This window comes from Athalia rosae, chromosome 5 (genome assembly GCF_917208135.1).
Source record: "Athalia rosae chromosome 5, iyAthRosa1.1, whole genome shotgun sequence".
In the NCBI taxonomy this organism is placed as follows: domain Eukaryota; kingdom Metazoa; phylum Arthropoda; class Insecta; order Hymenoptera; family Athaliidae; genus Athalia; species Athalia rosae.
Window position 1 is genome coordinate 9,166,740 of NC_064030.1, and position 22,077 is coordinate 9,188,816.

A 22,077-nucleotide genomic window follows, 5' to 3' on the forward strand; every position below is an offset into this window, starting at 1 on the left:
GAGAGTTCGCGATCCACATGCCCGAATACTTGCGCGGGGTTCACGACGCTGATATAAGATATAAGGGTTGAAGGGAAGAAGCTGAAAGAAATATAAAAACGCAGCGGTACCGGGGGGGGCGGGAAAACCTTTATCAAAGGATCGGGCACGCTGCCAGTTAACGGCGCATAATGAAGCGGCATGCTGCGCTTCATAACCGATATAACCCCCGTCCTTCCATCCCTTCCTACTCCTTCTGTGGGAAATTTCTCGGAGCGAATAACCCTTTCGACGATCCACCCGACGCTGAAACGAAGGGTCGCGTTCTGCGGGGAATAATTCGGCATTGTCGGCAAGTGTAATCGGTGGAGATCGTCGTACGGGCGGAAACGCGTGTTCGTTTGAAATATATAAAGTCCGCGTTATTCAATTGTGGAATTGTCGGGCGGGAATTAGGAAAGTAAGTAGCTACGGTATGGTAATACGTAATTCGAATGAAATGAACAAAACGTTCCCTCGACATATTTTCTGTACATATACATCCGAGTGCAGCAGAAAACGAGGAACGGTAAACCCGACATTTCTCAGGCTCGAGAGTAGCTATTCCCATATATTTCCATATGGAAATATGCGCGCGGAGGTTTACAAACAACTGCTTACCGTTCTAAACTTTTCCGAGAGATCCTCTACATATATATACACGTATGCATACCGCTTATGTATACATACCTGAATATATGTATACGCGTAAGGCCGAAATGCCGCGCGCGTCTGAGGGGAACATTTTTGGGACACGATAACCTGAATAATTATATATCTACCACCCTTTTTACCAACAGATGCTCGAGTTATTCGTCACACACGTCTAGATTATATTATACTTTTATTCCGCGGTTACAGAGGTGGAAAAAGAAAACTGATGGAATGTCCATTTCAAGTGACAAAATTTAAATAGAAATTCTTCCATTTGTTTCCCTCCGTAAATGTTTTTTTTTTTTTCCCTTCCTCTTTGTCTGACGATGATGGAATGAGGGGACCAGCCGTATATTATTACATAATTTATAACCTGGATACCCGACAATTTTGAACTGTCCATTTTTTTTTCGCCGAAACATAGCAGAGATTTGATTTAATTTAAAATCAATAAGGCCGGAATTGAAAATATATATGAGCGAGGTACATATTTGAGGTAGGAAAACTGACTGTTTACCGTTGGCTGACATAACCACGCCTATATACACATCGGGTCTCCATGTAGACCGAATAACCACCAATTTGAATTGACTACCAGAACTGTACGTATTCTAGTACATGATGCCGGAGACTAAACGACACACATACGTATATACATATGTATATACATATATATATATATATATATATATAAAACGCAGCTACACGATGTCGGTAGCTGCTGCTGGGTACGGACGATACGTGCCCCATAACACTTCTCGGTGAGGCGATACCGTGTGAGCTCATTATGCAAATTGCAGCAATTAGTGTTAGCCGGAAATTAAATCAGCCGTTTAATTAGCCTTGTGATAATCCATTCGAGTCATCGTAAGTGGTTCTAATCATTTACTCGAAGCACAGAGGCATCCTTGTTGGCCTGAGGAAGTTCGGTGCCTCAAGATCCTCGAAAATTTATAAATTTATCGATCCTTCAAATCCAAAAAAACAAAAAAAAAAAGAATCGAAAGGTTGAAGATTAGTCAGATATCTCCTCGAAAGCGGTGCGCGTACGAGGGAGAAGGGAGGAAAATGAAACGGGGTGGGAATGGAGTGGAGATTGTTCTTTTTTTTTTCCGTGTAACGCGCAACTCTCCCTCTTTCCACAATTGGATCCAGGATGATCGTAGATTTTGACTCTCGAGCCCTACTCCGGTGTACTTCATCGATAACAACGATCTTCCCATGAACCTTGGGGGAGACTGAGGAATCCTCTCTTCCCTTTTTTTCCTCTTCCACCTTTTTTTTTTCCAAAGGGATTTCCAAGCGGCTCAAGGGGTAGGAAGATAAATAGCGTAGACCTGATACATTTACATTTTGTTTTGGAGAGAACGGTGAAATAATAATTTCGATTTTTAATTAACATGGAACATCCGATGAAAATGTGATAATGACTCGAGGAAAGAGATTTCTACGTATCTCGGAGGCGATACCGATCTTCATTTTTATTTCACCCGGAGGAATCGGGGTGCTGAAATATTTAACGTCGGATATAAATCCACCGCCGTTTGACTGGAGGGTATCGATAAATTTTCCAACGCTAGTCGCAGTAGCAGATTCCGACGAAAATTACCTTCGACAGTTACACGTTATACTACCCAATGGCATTACGATGCGATCGTATACATTACGTTAATCGCAGACGAAGTACGTCTGAACGCATAGTTATCGAACAATATGCGAATCGCGCAGAGCTCAGTTTAAACATCGGAATTATTTGGATACCTCCGCGATCTGATACACCAAAAACGACCAATTTTATAGCGGAATAATCAACTGATGAAATCGCGAGATGCCGAAAACATGCACGAACAGGGGTAAACGCGGTAACGTCTGATATGATGATGATACCTTATACACGCGTCAACTCTTTTCCGGCTCAATTTTCCGAGATTTCTCAATAAAATTCAGTTTATAGTACCTACAGCGGTCAGTAAAAGGCGAAACCTAACTCGACCGCGAGCAGCCGCCAGGAGAACCCGGTACGCGGATGCAGTCCGTTGATGGGTTCCGGAACGATTCTGAAAGCTTGTTAAGAAAAAGATGTTGGCGCGGAATAAAATATCTCGACTCGAGTATAACTATAAAGTAGATGGAAATAGTCTAGATTTTGCAAGCAAAAGCGACGACCTGTATTACTTTATCTCTTCGGATCTCGTGAATCCGTCGATATGGATGTTTAATAAAACCGCGAAGGGAAGAATGCTATTTTAACTTATTCGATTTTTTTTTTTTGGTTTTTTTCCAATTTTTATTCCACCACCACGGAAATAAATATCGCAATCACGTTTTCCGTTTACCGGATTGTCGCGCGCGATTCTATTGGTCGTTATTAAAGAAGGGATTCAATTCTCGAGAAATAAAGTTTACGAGTTTCGCACCCTCTGTACAAACAGGTGAAATAAGGATTCAGGTAGAGAGTTGCAACGATTCATTTTTCAATATTTTTTTTTTCCATCCCCTTCTGTTTGGTTTTCTCTTTACGTATTTATTTTCCCTTGAAAAACGATGATCATACGAAAAGTATCCTGCGGGAGCATTGGACAGCTTTCATTTTGTAGGTCCCCGGCCGTGTGATGATGGAACAAAAGGGAAGCGAAAAAAAAAAAAACACAAAAAAAACCAGCAAAAATGAAGAGAAGAAAAAAGAATAAACTAAAGAAATGGGGCACAAAGAAGAAGATATTAGGAGTGGCTTCGCCTTTGAGTTTGCGGCACGTGGTGCCACCCGGGGCACACACGAAGCAGCTAGCTGACGGGGTTTTAGCTTCGTATAGCAGAAAACGAGTAAAGGAGTGGAAATAGAAGGAGTAGCGTGCGCGGGGTTACGGGAGACAAGGGATGATGGTCGAGCTCGGTAGAAAACGGGACGGAGGATCGTTTTAATCTCAGAGCGGAGCAGCAACTGGCGCGTTATTGCCTCACCTATATTGAGTGTTCATTCTATCGTGCGGCCAAGTTGGCCATCCTAGACAGACCTAGAGGAAAAAGAGGAAGAAGGTTCGAGAGAAAAGGAAGAAAGGGGATAGAAACTAAGGGATGAGAGGCGGGAGCGATTGGAAGAGAAAAGAGGTAAGGGGTCAACCCTACTCCGGACCGACGGGGTAACCTTTGTTCATTCGAGTCTATAGTTCAAACGATCATATTTTCTGGTCATCCGATCAGGATCTTCCGCTACGTCGTCGAACGTTCAAGGGCGACGGGGGATTCCGAACCCGCGAACTTTCTTCTTCTTTTCATTCCCAAGCTCCTCGTATCTCGGTTCGACGGATAGAATTCTTATGCTTGGAAATAAAATCGAATCGTACCCACCCCCGGCTTATAGAATTGTAATACACCCGCGTCCCGTACGGATGTAAACAGGTCGGGGACTCCTCGCTCTGGTTATCCAAACCGACGAGTGGTCGCCTTCGATTTTTTTCTTTCTTCTTAACGATACGTAATACGAAAGGAAGAAAACTAAACGAGTAAACACAGCCCCGCGTAGTACGCTCGATGTTCGGATGGTTCGTTCCTTCGCAGCGTTCAAGGTCAGCTTCATCGCCGTTTCATATTTGGCGTTGATCATCGTGGAAGGCGAAGGTGAACGCGGCATCGTCACCATCGCCGTCGGCGTTGGTAGCGCAGCACCAGCAACAATGGCTCCCCTCGCGAACGGTTCTTTGCATAATTACAATTCAGTGCTGCAGAGTCAACTGTACGGGGTTGCTATGTGTACCGCGCGCATTACCGGAATATGTAAACCTTATTTACATCTAGTTCAGCCAAGTTTTGTCGGTACCTGCGAGGGACGGACCCCTACAACCCCCGTGCCTACGACGTCTGTCGGTTCGTTCCTTCCTCGTCCTCCTCACGCTACTCCCTTTTCTTACCTCACCTTACCTATAATAATTCGTCGAGTGAGTCAACTTCGCTTGTTCCCGAATTTCCATACTTACCTAGTTCAACTTGCATCCCACCCGATGCATCCTCCCCCTCTCGCGCACAGAAATTTTATCCGCGAGAGTCAAAGGTGTTGCGAAAATTTTAGTTATACATCGGTATCAGAGCTGTAAGTGGGTCAGGTTATTGACGGGCCGAAAATGAGAAACAAAACGCAACGCAAGTTGATAGCGGTGGTATCACCCTCGGTGGTTAACCGGGTTGCGACAAGTGCGAGACGATTACTCCACCGTCTGGGAATTGATTGCCCGCGATAAAAATGCGCGATGCAAAATCCCAGCGCATTTAAAAACTGACTGTTTCCAAAGTGGCCCATCGTCACGTGATACTTCGTGGCCTGCAGTTCTATTGAAAAAAAAAAGTGACCGAAAATAAGACGAAATAAAAATAGCTCGAACGAACGTGCGGCAATTATAATTTGTTTTTACAACCTTTGATATTCGATAATTGAGCGCAGTTAATCAATGTCTCGTTACACAGCGAGGCGTCATTCGCAGCGAAATATAGTGTTAACGAAATATAGCCGGAACGATATCGGCGAAACGGCGTTGCACCGACACAATGGTTGTGTTTCGAATGACCTTATTTGGTTTTCCTATGTACAGAAAATTTTGCGCGTTAGTTAATTAATTCATGGATATTTCGTAGCCGAGTTAAATAAACAGCGTCAGATCGTTGCGTTCGACGGTTGGCCGATCGTTGATTGGTGGATAGCTGGAACCCGCTGGTAACTCAATACGCATTGTTTGGATTTCGTTGCCATAGTGGATGTCCCGTTAATGAATTCCACGAATTTCGACTGGATTAATTACTCTACATGTATAAAGCAATTGTTCTTCATCTTTCTTTTTTTCTATTCTCCCACCGTTGTCGTCGTTTTGTAGTTTTCTCTCCTTCGCATCTCCTTTTTTTATCTTCTACGGAAGTACGTATCGGTGGTACAGAGCGGTATGAGCTCGTCCTCGAAGATTTCGTCACACGACTTCAATTTTCAATGTTCTTTCTAATCAGAGTGAATTTGAAAAGAAGTAGGGCGGCTAAGGGTGGCGGAGGGCTAAATGTGAACAGGGTGAGGAGGTGGCAAATATTTGCTTTGGAAGAAAGATGAAATTATAAGATGACGAGAACGGGGAAAGAAGAACTCGTGTTGGGCATAAATATTTGTATAGTTGTAACGTTTGGCGCGGTGCGGTGAACGGTAGGGTGGAGTCGGAGAGGACGTCGCTCGTTCGCTCGCTCGCTCGCGAGGGTTGAGAGTGAGCTAGGCGAGCGCGGGGCTTGTTGGTTTGGGGTGCGACACGAGCGATATTTTGTGTTTACATGACGCAACCAGCCTACGTGGTTAGACTCCGCACCCGCATCGAGTTGAGAAGAACCACCGTAGGAACGAAGGAGAGAAAGAAAGGGAATTCAGGAGGGAAGAAAGTGGGCGACGAAAAAAAGGGGGGGAACCGAAAAAAAAAAGCGAGAACTTTTCCAACCACTTTACATAAAAAGTGAAAATTCGTCGTAACGGCCCGCCTAGCTATATCAAGGCAAATCAAATTTACTCACTGAAGGAGTCCCATACCCTGTTAGTATACCGATGTACGTACATACCCAATACAGCGGAGACACCCTACTCCCCTAACTTCGAACGACAGCTGGACCTTTTACCGTAAAAAGTAATCCGAATCGCTCGAAAAAATCAGCTCTCACGGGTCGCGCGACGCCGGTTTCGAGTCGATGCCGATTCTCATGCGGAGAAGAAACTCGAGATAAAACAAAGATAAGATAAGAAATGTGCAAATCCCCGCATACGTCGATAATCGCACGGTCATTAGCCTCACTCCGCGTATTTTTAAAACGTCTACCGTCAAGGCTTATCGTTGGTGCGCGACGCGGGGCTCAAATTATGCATCGGGTGGGAAAAAAACACGTTTTCAAACAACGTGGAAAAGAAATAAACGTTTAGACCTTGGAGAGTATAAGGGTAGCGGTGGAGTGTAGAAAGTAGCTGCTCCGCGCAATAGTAAATATTCCGTTCATGCATTATTTAATGTAAAAAATGTCTTGTTTCACCCGTTACAGTAGACGCTTGGGAATCGACGATTATTCTTTATAACGTCGTTATACGGTAGGGAATTTTTTTCGGAGCTATACGCAACAACCACGTACGGATCTGCGAACTCTCGCGGTACCCGCGTTACACCTACGTAACCTGAGCTCCGATCGCTCGCTTCGCGGGGATTCATAAAAAGTAAATGAATAAAGATACATGCATTATTTCCCTCGTATGATATCATCCCTTTCGCCGCTGGGCTCCGTCCGTGGCAACCTCCCGTGGCGAAAAATCGCTGCTTCGTAAGAAACTATGGTAGCGTCATGCTAATTGAAACGAATCGGTCTATAGCAGACTTAAAACAATTACGAGCATCGTACAACGAACCGCGGTGTATGGCCACCCCGTGGTGACCGTTCTCGTGATAAACTCTAATTATTATATTTTAACATATTGGTCTGGCGCATTCCGAGGTCAAAATGACGTAAGTTCACCCAACGCGCGAGGTGAAACGAAAAATCCGAGTAAACCTTTCATAGAGTACAATGTAAGGGAGGGAGATCTGCCATTTTCTTGTTACATCCGTGCACGTTGCGCCGTGAACAAAATTGACTCAGAGGTGTTCGCGGTGCTCCGGTTACGGAAGCTGCATCATCCGTTGGTCGTATGATTCTTTGCGCGACAATTGTTTGGGGGTGATGGGGCGGCCAATAGGAATTTTCCAGCAATTACGTCGCTCGCTATGGCCCGTAAAGGACGTCGGTCGACCTACCGGGACAGAATTCCGAACGGCGAAATTACACCACGTTATGTCTATATTCGAAGCAACGGCGTACCTCCATATACTCGATCACGCCGTAATACACATAAACGATTTGTATGCTACGCGTGTACCACCCCGTATAATATAACGTCATAAAGGGTCCGTGGCACAGTACGCCCGCGAAGGGTATGAAAAACCCCGACTCCGAAATCGCGGAAACCGACCGTTTCGCGAGCTTTTTCGTCGCTGCGAAGCCCGCGCTTACTTTCGTACGTACCGCGGAGGCACGATTTATATATATGTATATATATATATATCTATAACAGTTGGGCTTTCGTCAACGTTGTACGGATGCACCTGCCGCGTCGCGCACAGGTGGCATATTTCCGGTGAAAAACTTTTATGTACGCGCTAAAAAGTTTAGCGAAGTAAAAGAAAGAAAAAAAAAAAAAAAAAACAAAGGAAAAGGAAAAAATAACAATTAGCGAGATTAACTGGAGCCGGTGTTGTTTTATCGGACGATTAACGACGGTGGAGAAAAAAAAAAAAAAAAAGATCAAAACAAGTTTTCCCTCTCAATTTATCGACTTCCGAGGTTATTTGAAAATTGAAACTATTTTCAAGGAATATGAGAACCCGGAGATTCTGGGATACCGACACAGGATTAATAATGTTATGAAATTACAAAATTTGGCTGGCCGAGGGTCTTCTGCTCGTCGCACTTTAACATCGCTCGCCCCCCCGATACCGCGTGCGGGGTTAAAATTTTTCTTGCCGGTTCGACTTTACGCGGGTAGGGTGACCGTCGAAGCGTATTGCGCAAATTACTTTCTGAGTGGTCGGTCGCCGCTCACATTTTTTGTCATACTTTTTTGGCTTTCCCCCCCTCCCCCTATTCCTGCCCTTCTTCCTTCGTAATAGCTATTGATTGTTATTAGCCTCGAGAAATCGACGGCCAATTTTCTACCGTCTTCACCCCGACACAGCGGTCACGCCTTGACTGATGTCCGCGTGAAAAAAATTTACCCAATAAGTGAGGAGCGCTGGGTTTCCTAAAATAACACACTCCTCACCTCAGAAGAAAAGTCTCGAGCGCTCGGGATTATCCCGATTATTTAAAACGAAGGAGAGAGAGAAAAACCTGGTAAAAAAAAAAAATAATTAGGATAAAATAAGGATCTTTACCCAGTTGGAAAAAAAAAAAAAAAATATATATATTTTCCTCCGACAAATTCGCAATATCCGAAGCTTTCGAATGTTTATAAAATCTTGTGCGCGCGTGAGGAGGAAGTTGGTACGATTGGTACGTTACTCTCGAATATACCTATACCCGTTTACGTAGAAACGCATATTCGAGCGGGTAGGGAATTGATTATCCGGACAAAATCTCGCCGTAACAGGGGTGTACCGGAACGTTGTCCGAAACGTCAACTGCCACCGTGCGAAGTGTTCATACGAAAGCGTATGGAAACGTTCCATTTCGGCGTTGGAATCGCAGGGGTTGTACGCACATAGACGATAGCGTGTACGTCCATAGATGCGGGAGTGGCGTTTTACTGCACGATTTGATATCGTATCGAGTTTTACGATCCCCAAGCATCCAGGGGAATGCAAAAAGATACAGTATCCACTCGCTCACTCAACACGTAGGACGGATGTACGTGTACGCTGGGTGTATTTATGTCCGTATATAAGATCCGGGGGAATTGACCACCTCTACCGTGCGAGCAACTGATATTTTTTTTACGAGTGGCTCATGCTGATAAGTCAAACCGTTATACGCAGTTTTATTGGTACAATAAAATAGCTTCGATAAATTTAGCAAAGGTAATTGTAGTCCCGCGGGAGTAGGTCGAGTTTGGAAAGATACGAAGAATATGGGGGCGCGCGGAGTTCGGTAGCAGATAAATATAACCGATCACGAGGGTGCGCGGATACCTGTAGATTTTTAAAACGTTGTCAAAAATTATTCAAGATATTTAATTCACCCGAACGTTGTGATGCCGGAAAGAAGGACTCGCGGCTCCGAGAAAAAAGAAAAAAAAAAAAAAGAAAAATGCTTTCAAGAAAATGAGCGAACCGAAGACTTCCCTTTCGTGTCGTTGGTCGAATTCTCATTACCCGATTGAAAATAGTGCGAGGAGTATCCCTGTTGAGAAAACTCGATAAAATGAAATAAGATTTTTATCTTTGATTCGACGGACGATGAGATCAATTCGTGCGCGCGTAGCTTGTCGAAGCGAAGTTATTATTTACGTTGTATCTCCGGGCGTCAGTGGATAGCAGAAGTCATTATTTAATCAGTGTCCCAGTTCCCGGGACGGCGGACGTTCGGCGAATAACTACCCTTCGCAGTCTGCGCTAGGTTGAAACTTTAATGTCGGACGACGCCAGGCAATTTTCAACTATGACTAACTAAGCCGTCGCGACGCGACGCCCGCGCGCTCATATTGTATACCTTGGTAGCGATGCTTGCTCCGCAGACCGGAGGATTCCGGTCTCGTTACTGTATCTGACGGACTTTATTCGTTACGCTAGTCCCGTTTTACTGTTCGCAATTAATCCCTCAGCCGGTGCGAATAAATACGGCTATAAAATTTACCGCCAAAAACGACGAATATAAAACGAAAAAGTGACGAAAAACATTATTTTAATTTCGCCACCCCGAGTCGCACGAACTTTAACCCGAGCGGCGGTATTCTCACGTACAACGAACGTCTACTTTTCCTACTCCTTGTTTTTTTTTTCTTTCTAGCTCAAACGTCCGCAGATAAAGAAACGTTCGCCGGGGTTTCGAGGATGAGTTATCGCGGGGTAATATTTATTTTATAGATAGGTGGAATTCGTACAAGGGTGAGTCTCACGTGCCTCTACACGCTTGTTTGACGATAAATAAAATTTGTGATTCGCGTGCCCTTTTCCGGTGGATCGTCAGGTGGGGAAAATTTCCATCATTATTCCAGGTTTGGATTATTTATAGTACACCTGACTCAAAGCGGCGACGTGGATCTCTCGTGCCCCGGAGGGTGGTGGGCAATGAGCGACCCGCAGACACCCTAATGTATGCGGCGCCTCCTCTATCGACGTCATGTGACACGATTGCCATCGACAACGTCTCCCCCACCCCGAGGTAAAATCGCCGACTACCGATTGCAATCTTCCATTTCCCACCGCGTTTCGAAGAACAGCGAGGAGATGGATTCTCCAGAATAAGTACATTTATCCATAAGCGACATTAAATTGTTACTTCTTTTTTCACCTACGTACCTATGGAAAACAATGAGCGCGTGTGCGTGCGTGCTTCTTTTTCTATCTGCGATCACCCTCGTACCATACGTGTTTTTTTTTTTCTTTTCTGTTTTTTTTTTTTTTCTCTCAACTTCGTCCACGATTCCCTCATGCGGCGGGAATCAGGATAAACGAATGTCGAAGTGAACAATTCGCAAATGAAATTCCTAGATATCAGGAATTCCGTCTCCCTGTCGCCCGAAGTCTACGGACCGGGTTGACGTGCTCACCGGTAGTTGAAGAATGAACTCTCTGTCTCTGGTTCGAATAAAGCGGAGTTGAAAGAGAGGGAGGAGGGGAGGAAGGGAAAAATTCACCTCCCGTTTCTCTCGGCCTACTACCGATATACCTTTCTAAGCTTGACTTATATACGAATCACGCAAGCTCTCTTCGATATATACGAAGACGGAATTTTTATTCCTGTATACATACAACACGAGACTCTTCGCCTCTAAAAAAAACCTTTGTACCCCTGCCGTCTGCGTCGAAACTCACGTCCGAAGGACTAAGGTCGGCACCTCAAAGTCTATGGGGGACAATCGAGTTAGCTGTAGCAAAGGTCAAAGGTCAATAAAGGAGGGGAGGATAGAGGGAAGGAGGTCGGAAAGCCTCGAGGTAAGGAAAGCGCGGACGGCGTCAACGCCATCCGTAGTGCCTTCCGACCGGTAGCCACCGGGTGCAGGTCCGATTATCCTCTACGCGGAGACTGAATTTTAGAATCGAGGTATCCGCCGGCCGGCCAGCGGCGAACTTTGCGCCGAATGGCGGGGAGGGGGTGGGGGAGGGGGGAAAGCGGAGCTTCCGGTTAGACTAACCGGAAGTTAAGTTACCCCTGCAGACCCCGGAATTAGCCCGGTTGTTAATTCCGAGTTAAGCTTTGATTACTAAGCCCACCGCGTTGGTAAAGTTTCGCTCTTGGTCGTTCCGCGGAGGATGTGGCGAGAAATTAAAAATTGACGGAAAAACGAAAGTAAAATATCAATCGGTAAAACAATGCGTTATAATTCGCTAAAAATTCACGCAAATGCCGCGTGTACCGAGGTATTTCATTTTACATCTAGCATGTGGCCATAAATATTTACAGGCAATTTTTCCGCGAGCCGCACCGCGCACTGCATTGGATAAATATAAATTCTATGAAATTCGTTTTGTTTTTCTCCCGCGTCTACCTTTTATTTACCGTCGTTATTTTTCCCCGCTAAGGTGCGCGGCTCGCTGTTACAAGCTTCTGGTTACTATAAAACACGGGAATATCGAACAAATTGCTCAGAAGAGATAATAATACACGCGGTGATGCAGGTAGCGTTGGTTACGTGGAGGCGAACTTAGGGGAGCCAACCGAATGACGGGGGGTCGAGGGTACGAGGGTGCGCAGCGAAGATGCACCGTGGTGGTATAAATTCTCATTGCGGAAAGGTAAACGGGACGGACAGACGACGCCGCGAGGACCGTCCTCGGGGGAACTGGATTCCGGGGACGCGACGATATTTCCATGATTCTCATCCGCGAACTACTTTCAACCGACTTACGACACCGCCGGACCGACCGATGGAGTAATTTCAATTTTTCAACCACCCGCGCCAACTACGTTTCCGCTTTTCATTTATTTACTCACCTTTGTTCCTTCTCTCGGGGTAACGATGACCGAGCGAAAGTACCGGTAGAATATTCCGGTGAATTTGAATCGAGCCGATTGGTATTGTATATATATGTAAAAATGAAATTTGAATAAATATCGCGTACATTCTTTTAACGCACACCGAGCGGTTCTATCGACGGCGAAATGGCAGGGGGCTCCGGCCTTGAAAATAAACGAACTAATTTATCATCGGTTGGTTTACGTAGAACGGAGCGGATGGTGTACACATGTGCTCGCCATTTTCATCATATAATATTAACTTGACTGTATCTTGCTTTGATCCATCAATTCCGTACGGTTGCCCGTACTCGGAAAGCACTCGGGGACTAGTTTGATGTAAGTTGGGTTGGGTTGGATAGGGAAGGTTCAGGGTTGAACGCCGCGCCGCAGGCAACGACCCAGGTTAACCGAGCTGAGCATCGTTCCACCGAAATTCAACCGCCGTTCAAATGATCGTCCACAATTGACCGGCGATACAATTTACGCAGCGAAATTCACCCGATGACGATTATTGCTCGTGAGGAGGGCGTCGAGATCGGGACGAAGCAGCGGTCATCGGACGGAAATAAAACACGCGACGCGCAACGCTGTTACCGCGAGCTTTCGTTCGTCTCTTGTATTTTCTCGCTTTCCTTTTTTCCGTGGGTATTCGCAATCATGACGTAACACCGGCGAAAGCTTTACCTTGCAAAGTCGGACTTTGTCGTAGACGAAGATGGATGGGATCCGAGCTCGAATCTCCGCAACGGTCCTCGTGGAAGTGAACAACGAGACGACGCTGTCCTCCGTCCCGCTATACCTCGGCGAGCAAGCGAGTATATAGGTATACCCGCGGAAATCGCCATTGCGCCAAGGAACCCCAGGAATCCGGTGTACCGAATGTCATAAAATATTTATATCTTCCTACTCTCCTGCCACCCGCCGATATAGTCCATTCTCCTATCTCTTCATCTTCCCGCGGCGGCTGACGGTACGGGTATATCTATATACGTACGTAAAGCTCTATACGTACGTCTTTTATACCCCACCGCGCCATCGCTCATCACTCGACCGACTCATCACTTATTACTGCGAAATCTTTTTTACTCCCGAGCACAGCGAAGATAACGATCGAAAAGCTTTCGAATATTCGTAACGGCGAATACGCCTCATCTTTTCTTCTTCTTCTTCTTCTTCTTCTTCTTTCGAATTTATTTCATCTAGATTTTCGAGAGAAATTCCTCCTCCTCGATCCTCGGAAACCGTGGGCACGCATCGTTACAAAAGGTGGTTCGTTCTGGTACGCGTAACACGTAACGTTGTTACGGTGATACAATAACGCCAGTACAAAATAAGTTTAATACACGGAGCGCGGTGGTATCGCGGATTCTCTGAGAAGACGAGAACGAAGAAAACAGGAGATAGACGGTTAGTCGTCATCAACCTCGGAGAGGTAATAAATAATTTAACTCGCTCTTCTTCTTTTACACGGTGTACCCAACCCGACTAGGCGAGTTGCCGATAACAAGCGGGGTGATGGGTTATTCAACGGGGTGGCCCGCGCCAGCCACAATTTCTATCACGTATTAGAATAATGCATGAGTCGCTTATATCCTGTACCCGCCCGTATATCCGTGCGTACATCCTCAGCCGCGTCTGCCGTTCCTCTCGTCCTCCCGAAATCGGATAACTCCGCACCGCGCGCGCGAAATCGTTGTCCTCGAAGCGGTTGAATTTTTCTTCGAATTGGACGAGAGAAAAAAAAAAGAAGTCGAGTATACATAAAAAATTAAACAGCCGCGCACCGATAATCTCGCGAGCTCGAGATACGCTTATAATATACCTACGGGGAATTCTCATCTCCGTTATCACGTCGGGTGGTGGGAGAAGAAACGGGGTTGGCTTCCCTCCAGAGGTTGCAGCGGACCGTGAACCAGGTGCACCATCGCGCGGCAACGGGTTCGCCCGTGACGTTCCTTCTTTGCTTCGGCTATGCGCGCTTCTTTATCTCGAAGCTATCTCGTCCACATTTTCAACGCACGGGATCGCTGAGGACGTTCGACCGCCACCCTGTGTGGGTTCGTACGTGTACACGCGATAAGAGAGAAAACTGGCACGTCCGCCAGGTACCGTACCTACTATACTATACGTGTATCCGTACGTGCTGAACGTGGTACAACAGCTGGACAATATGCGGCTGCGCTTGCAAAATTTCGTGTAATAATATGTACGCTCAGAGTAGGCGTATCGCTATATACGTACGTATGTACTTCTGGTGCATACGCCGTCCTGAGTCCGGCAGCTGTAGCCGAGTGTGGAAGCGCTGGGATTAGGGATACACCCTCGGGTCGGTTCGGTGTTGAGGTTCGAGCGTCACTTACATCAGCGCTTTTACTTCTCGCAGCCGATATAACGCAGGAGATTGCCTTTGAACGCAGCTTATGTAACGAGGTTATTAAAATTGTTTTCAATACCCGTCTTACGTAATGCTCGAGGTACTCTTTTTCCCTCCTCGCTGAGCGGAGCCGTTTCATTCGTTTGATTCGCCCGAGTTAATGACGAATGTCAATAAAACAAGAACAATGAACAATCTTTGCTCGTAAGTTCGCATAGAACGAATGAAAGCGGAGAGGAAATGTTTTCGGTAAATAATTACGAATTGCTTACCACTTGCTGCACTAATTACTATTTCATTCGAGCGAAATACTCGGTTCTTTGATGGAAGGAGTCGTGTTACGAGTTTTGTTACTCTATACCAGCGAACTCCCGTGAATATAACAAACACCGGCGACGGTCGATTAAGTAATCGGATTCACGCTACCTAACTACGTGCGAAACATTCGCCGGATGAAAACAAGATTTGACAAGAATAAGCGCCGCGCGATCTATTTTCTTTTTTTTTTCGCTGCGTGACCGCGGATCACGATGTCGAAAAAAATATACATCGGGTTCTTATCTCGCCATTTTTCTTCGCCTCCGCATCGTTTACGGGGGGATCGGAGAGCCAGGACTCGTTAAAACACCCTGTCTGGAATCCGCAGGAACGAAATGGGTGAAATGGTAACGTGAAATATATTATATATATATATATATATATATAGAGTGGAAAATTGTTGTCGGATGCACCGGGTTATGTAAACCGTGAAATAAAGAAGAAAATATATATTCCACCTCACGGCAAAGTAATGGCAGGTGTCCGTGTGCCGTATACACACAAAATGTCAAAAGTAAGTACACTCGATACTTTGTTCTCGTACACCGTTATTAAAAGCCGTATTCAATACCCTCCACAGCGGCTGACTGCTCAGAAGTTATAAGAAGACGGAGGAGCGTTCGATAAACGGTGGTAAAGTTACCCCGGTTAAATAGACTGAACCAAAAAACCTATTTATTCATAAATTTTTACCAACGATTTACCTTATGAAAATTTTACGCTCAAATACTCAGCGCTTTCGGGTATAGTCGACCAATCGTTCGCTCCGAATAAAAAGGGCTGGTCTCGCACTGGTTCGCGTGTTTGACGATTATCCGCGGGAAAAGGGGTGAAAAAATTTTTCGCTCACTTTTCTTAATTCCTTAAAAATTGAGTCCACCCCGTTTCCTCCGGATTAATGCCGCTCCTCGTTTTTCGGCGTGGATCGCGACGCCGCTCGAGAGTCAAAGGAGAATCGGAGCGATAATTTTTCCATCCCATCGAGTGTGCGAGATTCGTAGGAGTTCGGGTGCGGCGAGACGAGAGAGAGGAAGAAAAAAATCTGTTATTATATCGTCTCGAGACTTGGCGCTTCGTTCGAGTGAAAGGGAAGTTAACAATAAGACTGTGCGACGGGTAATATGGAAGATCTTCGGGGGAAGGTATGAATAGCCCGGGCTTCCATATAAATATCGGTATTGTACGGGGGCTCAGAACCCGCGGGCTAATATACATATTTCATGCGAAACGACTCGCTAATGTTCGCGGCGCTTTTTATTGCGTGTATTCAAATACGCGGGAGACGAATAGCCTTTTCAAGCCCAGTATTTACCGTTTACTTAACGTCGGTTAGAGGTGTTACTGCTGCAACGCCACTACCGTTGGGAGAGGTTCGTGTTCCTTCATTTCTCCGCACAGTGCAGCATCGCTCGCGAGATATGTACGTATACCTACACGGTTAGCGTATCATTGGAGAAGTTGTAACCGCGTCAGCCGCGAAGATCAATTTTATCGGGCACGTGTATCAAGGAGAAAATTTTTCTTCTTTTTCTTTTTTTCTCTCTCCTCCGCCTCGTCCCTTTCCTTTTCAACATCGCGATCTCATATACACGCCAAAAATATGTCATCGGAGTTAAGTGCCAGTGAAATACATTAGCGATATAAGTGCATGTACGGATATTACATAACCGGTTATATACCCGAAGCTTTTTATTTTTCCTAAAAAAATTGTAGCGAGGAGGTAGGAAGCCGCGAGTGCGTTATAACTACGGAGGGGAATCGTTGAACGTAGTAATATTTCTCCTGAAAATGTCCTAATAAAAATATGAATAATCACACCGCGGCGATATTCATCGCGCCTGGACGTATAGAGACAAATGATATCGAGTCGCATTATTACAATTCTCCTGGCAATAGTTACACCGATGTGAGGAATCGAAATTTACTTCAAATGTCGAATCCTATATATGTATATACATGTATATGAATTGTAATCAAAATCGCGACGGTCGTAAAACCGCGTGCTTCGGTTTCTTTTTTTTTTTTTATTCAATATTAATGAAACGTCTCTCTTTCATTTTTACTATACATATATGAGAAAGGAGAACCAGCCACACGTTTTCATTTCCCCGTTGAAATTATAATCGAAACATATTTCTGCCCTCACTGTTAAGCGTGTGTACACAGTTTGATCGTTTCCCTAGGTAGATGATTATGATGATGACGAGAAACGAGAGGGTGCGCGCGGTGTTGGCGGAAAATAAACAAGTCGTCCTTGGGTATAGGCAGCGGCAAATATGGGTAGCAGCTAAAACTGTGTTTAATAAGGAAGGCGAGGTGTAAAGGATATAATTATGTTTCCCACAGGTCGCGGGGCGTGTCGCGACCGGCTAGAGGTACGTCACTAATTAAATTAATAGCCAAACGCCGCGCATCCGAGTAAAGGTTGTTTTCGCATAGGTACAACGGGGTGTTTTCGAGATTCATCTACATACATTAAAATTATACGACCTCTGCTTTACGCCCCTTTTCTTACCGCCCCCTTGCTTACACCGAGTCAATTATTTCCCCAACGCCTCGCCAACTTTTCAAGGTACTATAGTCGCGGGTAGACGAGGCCTCGAGTGCTGTCGAAGAATACGAGCATCGGAAACTCGAAATAATGTAACGATAATAATCGTCGGAGAGGGAGAAGAGAAAAAGTGAGGAAAGAAAGCAAACTGAAATGCCGACATGCTTTTCATTGAGATTTATTTTTCGAGGGCGATTCATGTACGAGGGGTACGGTTCGAGAGGGTTTCTTCACGTTCTCGTTCGAGTACAGTAACACCTTCGAATGATGAGGGATAAAGGAAATTCGAGGGCCAAAAAAGAATAATGGGGAATGAAAATTCTCGGTGTCACTGTTTTAAAATGAACAGACGCGCGGTGAGAATTTCACATCAAACACGAGCGGTGATGATGTCGCACCAAGCTGAGCCCTACTTCGTTACGTAAACCTCGTGAGGAGGCAGAGAAAATAAAAAAAAAAGAAAAAAAGAAGAGAAAAGAAAACCCTCAGACGAGTCGCGAAGCGGAGGCGAAAGACTCTTCTCCCCTGATTTGGACTTTTACAATTAGTGAACGAGGGCGACCGAGAGAGAGAGAGAGAGAGAGGAAAAGATTTGAGTCGAGTGAAAGGCAAGCAGTATTGAAATCGACCCATCGACTGAGGGATCTTCTTTTTTTTTCTTTTTTTTTTTTTTCTTTGGCACCCATTAATTCCCCCGAATCGCGGATCGGTACCACAGCAGAATGAATCTCTGGTAATTTTACGCATGGGAATATCCGCCCACGTGTTTCACACCTGTCCGGAAGACGATTTTGCGCAATTTATCGATATTCGTCATCGCTCGAACATGAAATGTCGTACTATTTGACGCTTGTTCTATAAAATGGATAATTCCAGCGTTATTACAATCGGTAGATCGATTCGCACGTGTGTTCAACAACCGCGATATACGTGAAATCTAATTTGAATTCTCCTCGATGTTTTGCCACATTCGGATTCTCTCATCTACATTTTTTTTCTCGTCTCCCTCCTTCACTCGTTTTTACATTTAATCAATTCACTTGTTTTTTTTTGCAACCTTATAGCGCGGCAGAGAAATTGTTTGTACCTTTGCACCCGACCATTTTCTCTCTCCTCATCACGCCTGCATCAGGTTAAGTTGAGTCGTATGAACGTACTGCACCGGGGTGAACTGCTATCAGATCTGGCTACTTGATACTCTATTACTCAAACAAAGCGGCCGCCACACCCGGCGCTTTTAATGAATCAACAAGAGCGCTAAAAGCGATGCGAAGAGTACTTAGAGAAAACGAGTAAAGTTCTCTACCTCTATTTCATCTCCACGCTGCTTTTCTCTTTCGCGTCCCCGTTGCAGACGCTTCTCCATTTTTTTTCATTTATCTTTCCGATTTCGTTGGAAAAGAAAGAAAAAAAAAATAAACTTGATCAATTACAGTTTTCTCGACCGATAAACAGTTGATTCAGATCTCTAATTAAGTCAATAAAATTACAAATGGTAAGAGTTCGAATATGTGCGTTATTATTATACGTGAATACTCGGCTTAGAGGGAGGACGTTGATGAACGATAAAGGCAAGCGGATAAAGTGGGAAAGTACCTTTTCTCTTGATCCTTTTTCCGTCGCGTCAAAGTGGCGAGAATCGAGTTTAGTTGTTTGAGACAAAATTACTCGCGCCGGGATTCTTCCCGTTCCTCGTCAAGGGGCTCCGTTGAACTCTTAAATACCTAGTCCCCTTTGCTTCTTTTCCATCTATTTCTATTTCTGCAGATGTTGTTGGTGATTCGCAAAGTGGCGCGAAGCGGCAGACACTCTCAGCCTCCGGACCGTTGTGTCCCGACGACCTCTGCCTTCTGCCCCCCCCCCCCAGTTTTCTCTACCTCCTTTCCGTTTTCTATCTTCCGATTCGTTTCCGTCGGATGGACGGCCATCCTGAAAGGTAAGCTGATTACGTTCGAATTCACCCGAAATGTTACGCACGGCGATTTCTCCTCCTCCTCGCTACCGCCGTTCTCGACAATCTCCCGCTATAATATTTGGGCGCGCGTTATTTGCGAGCAAGGCTTCCGATTCGTCGATCAGCGTAATCTGTGCATAAGCAGAGCCGGAAATAATCTCCACCGATACTCCGAATTCCCTTGACGAGCCCTTTTCTCTCGTCGAAAGTTCACCGCTAACCAACCGACTGAAATTCAAGGTAATAGGATGACGCGTTTCACAAATATTTTAAAGACGCGCGAAAGTAATTCAAACGGAATAATTACGCTGACGACGATCGTGATGGTGAATATTGGTTTTTCATGGTTGTCGTTAGCAACGTGCGAAATATTTCGGAACACCGTGACGGTTTGTTCGAACGAAGTAAGATTCAATTGATGGACGATCTTTCACCTCCCGTTATATCCGAACACACGTATCGATGGTTGACATGCCCAAAGCGAAATACACTATGCGCTATATGATGGGTTACTTTGCGTGCAGACCATACTATCATAGAATCTATGATACTATCATCTAGATTCTAGTGAAAAGAAAAAGAGTTCCATCTATGCACTGTGAATATCACTTACCTCGAAAAATCACCTAGAAATGAAAAATCTTTCGAAAAACCCCGAACAGTTGCGAGTTTCATCGAATGTGGAATCGGAATAGTCTTCGGGAAAACTAACATAAGTACTTTGAAAAGTCAATTTTTTTTCATATTCCAGAAGGATAAATTGGCGATGACTCGATCAATTTTATAAATAGATCAATTTAGCTTTTAAATTCAGATTCCTGGGGTCAGTGTATTGCATTAAAATACCACAGAAATCACAATAAAAAAAAATGTTGATATTTGGGCTGAAAATGAAGTATTTTTAAAATCAATCGTATGATGCTTTTCTAAAGTCTTTTAACGCCAGGAATACGAATTCATCGATCAAATTAAGCTACTAATTTTTCCCACTGAGATATGTCGATTTTTCTACTCCGAAAAGTGAATAATTGACGATAACTCGATTAGTTTTATAAATGGATTAATTTGGCTTTCAGATTCGGATTTCTGAGGTCAAAACAATTGGAAATACCAAAGAAACCGCAATAAAAGAGAATGTTGATTTTTGACTCGAAAATCGAAAAAAATCAAGACTAAAGGCCCTCGGAAAATCATGATAAGTCACGCCACGCTGCAATCCACCGATGCTGTTATTACTCAAATTATACTGGCATCAGAAAATTATAGAGAGAAGATATAAAAATTTCGATTAAGCTGCGAAGTTTAACATGTTGATATTGGTGTGAAGGGCGTAATGGAAAGTGTAAATATTGTACGTTACGCGAGAGACAAGAAAGTAACTAATTAAATAAATTGTTTCATCAATCAGAGATGATTCCAATATCAATTTATTGACACATCAGAGAGACGCCTCGATGATTGACGCGTTCCGTAATCAATCAAATGTCTCTGGCCAATATTGAAATTACGGCATCAATCGGGGTAGGGAAAATACCCGTCCCCCATGCATTCACGATCGAGCTGATTTTCACTTCAAATTCCAGTCGAGGGGGTGGGTTCGATTTCTGCTCCGCCGCTGCAGGTCGAGTATAACGCAGTCACCTGAATTCTTTGACGGGTCGCGATATCTCTGTGCGCGGCCAGAAAATCGCTTACATTCTTTTTCACAAATATTTCGTTCGTTACGGTTCGACCTTGTCGAACTCGTCATGCACAATTTGAAACGTCAAACAAATTGAGATAGCGTAGAAGAGACCAGAGTCGTTTTCGAGCAGAGCAGCAATATCGTTTTATTGAAAACTGCGACGCACCGAAGAAATTCAAATTAACTTCGGACATTTCCGTGCGATCGGCGAGTACTCGCTGATTCGAATTTAGATAGCCACACGGTTTGTATGAAATTTCATGTACCGTGGATACGCACTCGGCTCGGCTTCCGGAAATATAAAATATGACCCGCTGGTATAGTACGGGCGTATGACCATACCGCGCCGAGTAAAGTGAAAAACAAATTACCGAGTAATTTAACGAGCTGTAAACTTAATTTCGCCGTAGGAATCGCGCGCTGGCTCATAGAACCACCGCGTTGAATGAAAAATTTTGCTAATGAAATCAAAGAATTCGCAGCATTCGAGTTGAACCGAACTGTGTGTCACTGTGGCCAGAGCGGCTGGCGGAATAGTTTACCGACAACCCCGTCCACTTTTAGATTTAATTTTGCAATCGAAAAGCTATGCGCGAAGAAAAGGGATCGACGCGTGATCGCAAAATAATCCGTCTCTCGAAACTGTAAACTTGAAGCCGACTTCTTTTTAATTTCACGTCATAATTTTCACATTAGGACAACAAACTCCAGCGCCCACGCACCCGCAGCCACAGCCACAGCCGGTTAAACCTCAACTCCAAACTTTTAGGCTACAGGTTTAATGTATTCGGGTTCGCGCTGAGGCGGTTAGGTAT

General features: G+C 44.7%; 1 long non-coding RNA gene across 1 annotated transcript; it reads left to right on the forward strand.

The window, feature by feature from the left end:
- The first annotated feature begins 10,027 nt into the window (after nucleotides 1-10,027).
- On the forward strand, nucleotides 10,028-20,960 carry LOC125501156. Its single transcript, XR_007278684.1, has 3 exons — nucleotides 10,028-10,307; nucleotides 10,418-10,584; nucleotides 20,655-20,960. It is a non-coding gene; the product is annotated as an uncharacterized LOC125501156 (long non-coding RNA).
- The last annotated feature ends 1,117 nt before the right edge of the window (nucleotides 20,961-22,077 follow it).